The 8,892-nt window shown below is 46.3% G+C and overlaps 1 pseudogene; it reads left to right on the forward strand.

Annotated features, from left to right (window-relative positions):
- Positions 1 to 6,868: 6,868 nt before the first annotated feature.
- Positions 6,869 to 8,892, forward strand: LOC125414282 (dnaJ homolog subfamily C member 17 pseudogene; annotated as a pseudogene).

Below are 8,892 nucleotides of genomic sequence, written 5' to 3' on the forward strand. Positions count from 1 at the left end.
GCGTGTGGGCTCGTGCACGCTACCTGGATTCCAATTCCAAATGCCTCTGGAATGCTGTTCTGCCAAAGTCCTGGGTGGAGGCCACCTGAAGTCTTTCTGGAGCCATGAAGAAATTCAGAGGCCTCCCAATGCTTGCTCCACCTTCATTAGCTCTGCACACAAGGCCTTCAGTAGTTCTGCCAGCTCCTCATGGTACTGGGTTTGCCAGCTTTCCTCAGAAAGCTAAATTTGAACCTAGCAGCCAAATTTAAATCCAGCACTTGGGAGGCAGAGGTAGGAGGATCTCTGAGTTCCATGCCATCCTGATCTGCAGAGTGAGTTTCAGGATATCCAGGGCTACACAGAGAAACCCTGTCTCAAAAAACAAGAAAGAGAGGGGGGGGGGGGAGAGAGAGAGAGAGAGAGAGAGAGAGGAGGAAAAAGAAAGGAAAGAAAAGAAAAGAAAGAGGGAAGGAGGGAGAGAGGGAGGGAAGGAAGAGAAAGGAAAGAAAAAGAAAGGAAGAAAGAAAGGGAAGGAGGGAGGGAAGAAAGAGAAAGGAAGAAAAAAAGAGAAAGAAAGCAGGCAAGCAAGCTGAATTTGGGCTGGAGAGAGCCTTAGGAAGACCCTGGATTTCATCCCCAAATCTGCCACAAAAAAAAAAAAAAAAAAAGAACAGAAGAATCTGGAACTCTGCAGTAAAAAAAAATTGTCTTGGGTAGTTTTATATTTGTTAAAAGGAGTTATTACTTTTAAAGCCCTTTCATCACATTTGTGGGGCAGTCACCTGTGCCATCACACTTGTGCAGAAGCACAGGGACAGCTGGCAAAAGTCAGTTTCATTCTGACACCACAAATCTCTCCTTCCATCGTGTTAACTCAGGTCAACAGGCGTGGCAGCAAGCATGCTTCCCTGCTGAACTACTTCACCAGCTCCTTATATTTTAATTTTTACTTTTATGTGTATGAGGGTGTGTGTGTGTGTGTGTGTGTGTGTCTACCAGATGAGGGCATTGGAGCATTGGATTCCCTGCATATGGGGTTATAGAAGGATATGAGCTGCCAGTGTGTGCTGGGACCCAAAGCTGAGTCCTCTATAGCTCAGACATCTCCCCAGCCCTACCTTAGACATATTTCAAAATTAAGTCATATATATATATATATATATATTTTAAAGGTTTGTTTTATTATCTGTTTCTGTGTACACCTGTGGGTCTGTGTATGTGGGTGTGGGTGCTCTTGGAGACCAGAAGAGGGCGCTGGATTCTCTGCAGGTGGAGGGACAGGCAGTAATTATGAATTTGAGAACTGGGTCACCTATACAGCCTGGTAACCAGGATGCAATTACTGTTGGAATCCCTGGAGTTGAAGTTAAAGGTGGTTGTGAACTTCACCGCGTGGGTGCTGGAAATCATACTGGTCTCCTGGAAGAGCAGCAAGTACTCTTAACTGATCTCCCTCCAGCCCCTCAGTTTATTTACTGTGTGGGCGTGGCGCATGAGTGTGACGGAGCATGCCCTGGAACCCAGGAGATAACTTCTGGGAGTTGGATCTCTCTCCCTTCTTCCATCACGTTTGTCGTGGAGATTGAACTCTGGTCATCAGACTTGGCAGCAAGCACCTTTACCCATCGAGCCATCTGGCTGGCCCCTTAGATGCATTGTTAGTTTTGTTATTGTATTTCTAGTCTATCATCATCATCATTGCGAAGAACAGCACACAGACAGGTTCAGAAGGCTTGAGCCAGTTGGCGGCCTGTGGCACAGTACCTTCATGGGGGTTAGAACCGTGAAGTGAGAGATTTCTTAAGCCATTAAATCAATCCTTGATTAGCTCCCTGGGCCTTGAGATGGGGTTCTGGGACGGACAACACAGCACTGGTTCTGGAGTAGCCTTCAGGGGTTGCGGCACACTGGTCTCTGGTCCCCTTGTTTGCCTCCGCTTTGCCTTTCTCCCTGTGCTCCGGTGTATACAGTTAAACTTCACGTATGTGGTTGGGACACAGCCTTGAATCCTTCTGTGGAACAGTGCAGGGAACAAGTAAACAGAAAACCCCATCTCCAAAGGATTAGATGCTTGATACTGGCGGAACCACATGTTAGTATAGAAACTATCTTCTCTGGGTGGCCAGAACATGAAATCACTGGGGGAGAAAGGACCAACTTCCAGAGCAAGGTGGCAGAGCCCCCCTGGCCTGAACCTCTGGCAGCCAGAATTCCTGATGTGGAACCCCTCGATGGGTATGTCCTTGTGATCTTTCCCCAACCCCCCCCCCACTAGAGAGCTTATAAGTCCATAAGGCCAGACACTGTTAATGACTTTTCTGAAAAAGAAAAGATAGCTGTGAGGGTTAGGAAGTGGCTCGGGGGTAGAATGCTCGCATCACAATGGCAAAGTCCCTGAGCTTGATCCCCCAACAACGTAAGTGCATGATCCACGTGTGCACACACACAGAAGCCGAGAAAATCTAAGCGTAAACATAAAATAACACAGAACTGCTGATCCAAGAATGGCGTGGTTTAGTTTGGTTTGTTTTGTTTGTTTTTCATTTTTATTTCTCATTGCGTGTGTTCCTCTCCTAAGAAATCACCTTCCTCCAGATCAGTGAGGCCATCTTGGGACTCTCATACATGCCTCTCATACAGTGCTTGTTTGCCAAGATTCCCAAGATCCTTGGTTCTATTGTCTCTGTGTATACCTCCTTCTCTTCCAGGTGACTTGACACTGAGAATGGCTCTTGTCCATATCAGCCCAGTGTGTCGAGTATGGACCTTGACAAAAGCCCATGCGTGGTGGATGACAGGGCTTTCAGTCTGCATTTTCACAGAACCGAGCAGGTCTCACTTGCGGGAGCGCAGGTTCCCCTTCCTTGACAGGTGTTCTTCCTAACACGCCATTTTCAAACAAAATGTTTCCTAACTTCCAGCACCCATCTTGGCTGGCTTTTTTTTTTTTTCAAGACAAGGTTTCTCTGTATAACAGCCATAGCTGTCCTGGAACTTGCTCTGTAAACCAGGCTGGCCTCGAACTCACAGAGATCCGCCTGAGTGCTGGGATTAAAGGCGTGCGCGTGCACCACCACCAAATGGTGTTGGCTGTCCATTTTAACTGCTCCCCCAGTAGAAGGGTAATCACAGCCTACCAAACCTGTGGAAGTATTTCCCTGATTTCTGTGAAGTATTTCAACCAAAGGAATCTGAGTATTAAAAAGTCATTCTTACCAATGAATTAAATTTCAAAGGATTTTAGAGATGAAAGAGATCATAGAGATTACTCAGAGCCCTGGATGTAACTCCTGCAGAGAGCTGAGCAGTGATTACCCTGAGGAGTAAAGGGTAGGAATACGTGACTTACTGAAGACCTCAGAGCTGCTGAGCACTTAAACCAAGATTTACACCAAGAGATAGTCACACACTCCTTTTCTCGACACATATTCATATCAGCCTTTCAAATTAGCTAATCATAACGAGAACCTTCTTTACGAAAAATAGATGATGCAGGGCTAGAGTTAAGAAGACTTCCCAGTCCTGAAGACGACCAAGGTTCAATTCCCAGAATCCAGGTGATGACCCACAACCAGCTATAACTCCAGCTATAGATGCAGTCTACAGGCTCCAGACACTCACATGGCGCACAAACACATATTTAGGCAAAATGTTCACACACACGAAATAAAATAAATGTAGATAAAAATGTCTAAACTGGTGGAGAGCTGGGTGTGGTCTCACACACTAGTAACCCCAGCGGAAGTGAAGGAGGGGAAGTCAGGAGCATCAGGAGTTCAAGGCCGTTGTCTGCAACCAGACCAGCCTGAGCTACAGGCGGCCCTGACTCAAAAGAAAACACACAGAAATGGGAGTGGAAAGCTAGCTCAGCAGTAAGAGCACTTGCTGCAATATCATAAGGGCAGAGTTTAGATGCCAGGCCCTGTATAACAAACCACGTGTCCCGCATGTGCCTGTGACCCCAGCACTCAGAAGGACAAAGGCAGGAGAATCGGTAGGGCTTTCTGGCAGTCAGCCAAGAAAATATGAGCCTCAGGTTTATCAAAAGACCTCACCTCGAAGGCGCCCGGCAGAGGCGGTGCAAGCCTTTAACCCCAGCACTCAGGAGGCAGAAGCAGGTGGATCTCTGAGTTCAAGGCCACCCTGGTCTACAAAGTGAGTTCCAGGACAGCTAGAGCTACACAGCAGAGACCCTATCTTGGTGGGTGTCGGGGGTGGAAATAGGCAAAAGGCAATAGAGAAGAAACGTGATGGACTTCCTCTTCGGCCTCCATGTCCACATACAACTCACACACAGAGACATATACAAATAAGAATTTTAAAATCCCAAAAGTAACAATCAGATTAGAAAAATTAAGTAATAGAGGAATGACAAATTATGTAATATAGAAATTAGCAAAGTGTGATGGGTACCTCAAGGAACACACAGAACAAGTCTGTACTTCTAACACATTGATGGGACAAATAAATTAATCTAAACCAGAAGGACTTTAATCCCATTCACTGAGTGCAGTAGTCTTGTGAGAAAATGAAATTTAAACACTCTCCTTTTTTTCGTGATGTATAGGTACACAGATGATTTTAATGAAAAACAGACTTATCTCAACAGAGAAGGCTCAGAAGAGAAGAGCTTGTGCTTGCAGAAAACCCGGGTTTTATTCCCAGCACCCACAAGGCAGCTCACGACCATCTTTAGCTCCAGTTCCAAGGGATCCACTGCCCTTTTCTGACCTCCTCAGGCCCAGGTACACACCACACACACACACACACACACACACACACACACACAAACACACACACACACACAAACACACACACAAGTAAAACACTCACATACATAAAAAATAAAAATAAATCCAGTTTGATGAACCAATAGGTTTTGTTGGAGTTATTTACATGAACATGGGTGAGGGGTTAATTACAAGAACATAAACGACTCCAAGACATAAAACTCTCCAAGGGCTGGAGAGTGCCCTTTCCAGGTAACACAGGTCTAGACGTCTATCAGGCAGCTCACCTGGCCTCAAGAGTCTTCGTTGCAGCTTGATTTGTCTAAGAGTGTTCTTTGCTGCTTTCATTGCTTAATCTAATAGGGTGGGGCCTTGTGAATCTGGTGAGTTTCGGGGACTTCCTGAAGTTATTTTGCGTTGTTTACCTTCATGCCTAATGCACTTCCCTGCAGGATGGAATCCATCTTGGAGGAAGTTGTTATACAATGGTGGCTCAGCCCCTTCTAATAGTGACACCTAACGAAGTGCTTAGTTTCACTGCAACTTGATATGCCCTGGGAGGCCAGCTCTTTCCTTAGGGGAGCTAGGAGGAGTGAACTGGGGGGGAAGGGGGAGAAAGGAGGTGAGGGTACTTTTAAAAGTGCCTCACAGGTGTGTCCTCCATTTCTGGGTTCTAATTAATTACAGGTGTTGTCAAGTTAACAGCCAAAAAAGTCATCACTATTGGGGGCTGGAGAGATGGCTCAGAGGTTAAGAGCACTGCCTGCTCTTCCAGAGGTCCTGAGTTCAATTCCCAGCAACCACATGGTGGCTCACAACCATCTATAACAACATCTGGTGCCCTCTTCTGGTCTGGTGGCATACATGCAGACAGAACACTGTATACATAATAAATAAATCTTTAAAAAAAAAGTCATCACTATTGTAAAAATAGTCAGGAGGACACAATACCAGAGACGACACATGGTGACCAGAACCCAGTGACATCACTTGCTCAAGATACCCAAAGGACCAGAGCTCCCATAAGAGCCTGCTCCCACAAAGTCAGCTAGGGCTCCTGGAGCAGGGATCTTTAAGGCTGAAGGAATGTCAGATGAAAGAAGCTGAGACAGAAGACAGAGTAGAATCAGGAGGTCTCTTCGGTCATGTCAAAACAGCCAAACAGCCCCGAGTTTATTTCAGAACTTGCTTGTATACAAGAGCAGAACAAAGCACAGCACAGACGGTCTGTCAGGATCTAACCACAAAACCATTCCTGTCCTTGAGTGAGCAGCCTCCTCTCCAACATGCGCTTGCGGCCCGGACGCAGCCTTACTTCCTATCTTGATGTTTCTGAGGTTTGGCATCAGAAGTATTCTTTCTACTAGATACAGTGTTCTTTTCTCATGGGCAAAATGCTCTTTCCCTTCAGCTAAATCAGAAGTCTCTCACAGCCCTCAAGGTTATTGGAAAAAGAAGAGCAGGCAAGCTTGAACTCAAATGACTTATAAATCAGAATGGACTCCAGATGGAAACTGAGTCACACATGGGCTACCACAAACTCCAGGGCACCCACTGGCAGTATATCAGCAGAGATCAAGAACAATGAAGGGCTATTCACATTTTTATGAGTACTGGAGAGATACCACCTTGATCTGCCCTGCAGGTGAAGGGTCTCTTTGGCATCGCACTCTTGAACCAGAGACTACTATGACAGATTGGACCCCATCTTTTTATTAAATTACTTTTTATTTATTCTATGTGTCTCTCACATCATGCATCTTGATCCCATTCGTTTCCCTGTCCCTTGATATCCGCCCTCCACCCCCGCCATGCAACAACCACCCCCCACCAATAAAACAAAATTTAAGAGAGAAAAAGGCAAAAACTAGGAGGCTCATCATGAAAGTTACAGGGTGAACCAATGGGTTACAAAGTAAATCCCTCAGTCCATAATCTTTACTTGCAAGTGTTCATTGCAGAGAGTCTCTGGTCTGGTTGGAGGCCTCTGGTTTCTGTTTCATTATCACTGTTGGGCCCTCTCTGTGACTGACTTCTCTTGGGTATCCTATTGTTGCCCTGTGTTCTGGAGATCCCGCAGCTTTGGGTCTGCAGGGCCACATTCTTCATGTTCTCCAGCAGATCATAGATGGGTGGATGTTGGGGCATGTCACATCATGCATAGCTCTCATTCTGGGCTTGAGAGGCTGCAGGACTGGTCAACCTGCCAGTTCTCCTCGGTCCTCACCAAAGGGTAAACACTCCAGCATATGGCAGAGCCAGCTTCCAGGATCCCAGCACTCTGGAGGCAGAGGTCGGAGGATCTCAGAATTCGAGACCAGCCAAGTCTACAAAGCAAGTTCCAGGATACCCAAGGCTATTAGAGAGACTGTCTCAAAAAACAAACAAACGAACAAAATTTAATAGTTCTGTGAGGGCTATGCCTGGTTGCAAACTTGACTATATCTGGAATGAACTATAATCTAGAAATGGAGGGCATGATTGTGATCCAGATTTTTTTTTTTTTTTTGAACAGGATTTCTCTGTGTTACAGCCCTAGTTGTCCTGGAACTAGCTCTTGTAGACCAGGCTGACCTTGAACTCACAGAGGTCTACAAGCCTCTACCCTGGGAATAAAGGCGTGTGCACTGCACACCAACACCACTTGGTGTGCTCCAGATCTTGAGGCAGGAAGACGTGTGCCTTTAATCCAGACCTTAAGGCGGGAAGGCACACCTTTACTCTGGGCCCCACCTTCCGTTGGAATACTACATAAAGACTATGCAACCTCGCTCAGCCCGTCCATTCTTCCTTCAAGACCCCAGCAGACCAGCTGAAGCACCCAGCCTCCTGGGACTGAGTAGCACCTAGATTCTTGAACTTTGATTCATAACTAACTATTGGTAGACAGCCTGTAACTCATCTCAATAACTTTCCATAAATATGGAAATATATATCTATATATGGACGTGTATATATATGTATCCATATATATATATATAGAGAGAGAGAGAGAGAGAGAGTTAGAGAGAGAGAGAGAGAGAGAGAGAGAGAGAGATTGATTCTGTAAATTCTGTAATAACAGAGAACCAAATGCGGTCAGGGCTAGAACAAAGGCAGTAACTAAAGAGCTCTGACAGATGGATCTGTACGAGCAGCTTGGCACTGAGGAGAAGGCAATAAACAAAAAGATAAGGCATACAGGCGATGAGCGCTGTCCTGCCACCCAGACAAAAATCCAGATAACCCCAGAGCAGCGGAACTCTTGCACTAGCTTTCCCCAGCCCTGGACCTTACTGATGCTGCAGCCAGGGCTGCATATAACAAGTCAAGGAGCAAGCAGCAGAGAGAACCCAGAGACTTGATGAGAAAAGGAAGAAAGTGAAACTTGTCCTGGATGTCCGGGAGCGGCAGGCCTGGGCCCGGGGGAGTGAGAAAGAGGAGGAGAGCCAGAGCCACAACACAAGAGTAGAGGCTGAGAGGGAAGAAGAGAAAATATTGAAGGCAGGGGAACCCCCAAACTAAAGCTCAAGTGGAAATGTGAGGAAGGAGGATCAGTCCCAAGATGGCTACTCCAGAGATGTCCTCCTCAAGCTTTTAGAGAGGTACGGGAAGTTCTCAACCTGGTGATTTCCCAAAAGAAGGCAGGCAGCACCATAGAGGAGTTTGCAACTGTAAGGGCCGCGGAACCGGCTGTCAGAAGTGAAGTGGGCATGGTGGACAACCCTCTGAAGCGAGTATAGCCATGATGCGCATGCGCCAGCAGCTGGTTGCCCAGAAGCAGGAAGATGAGGGGCAGTCCACACAGCGGCCTTCCCACCCCACACACTTTTCTGAATCGTCACCAATAAACTTTCTCTTATTTTTTTGTTTGTTTGTTTGTTTTGTTTTTCGAGACAGGGTTTCTCTGTAAACTTTCTTTTTAAATTAAATCTTGTCTGGCTGCAGTTAATCTTGTGGTTAATCAGATTCCTCCCACACCTACTTCTTGCATCTAAACAGTTGCATAAATTGAAGTCTCTAACTCTGCTCTTGGGACCCTTTTCCTTCTACTGGGCTGCCTGGCCCAGCCTTGACATGAGGCTAGGCTATGTACCAAGTCATAGTTGATATCTCTGGGAAGTCTCTCTCTCTCTCTCTCTCTCTCTCTCTCTCTCTCTCTCTCTCTCTGAAGGGAAACAGGGGTGAATCTGGGGGAGAG

Source organism: Myodes glareolus, chromosome 23 (genome assembly GCF_982192425.1).
Source record: "Myodes glareolus chromosome 23, mMyoGla1.1, whole genome shotgun sequence".
NCBI classification, from domain to species: Eukaryota; Metazoa; Chordata; class Mammalia; order Rodentia; family Cricetidae; genus Myodes; species Myodes glareolus.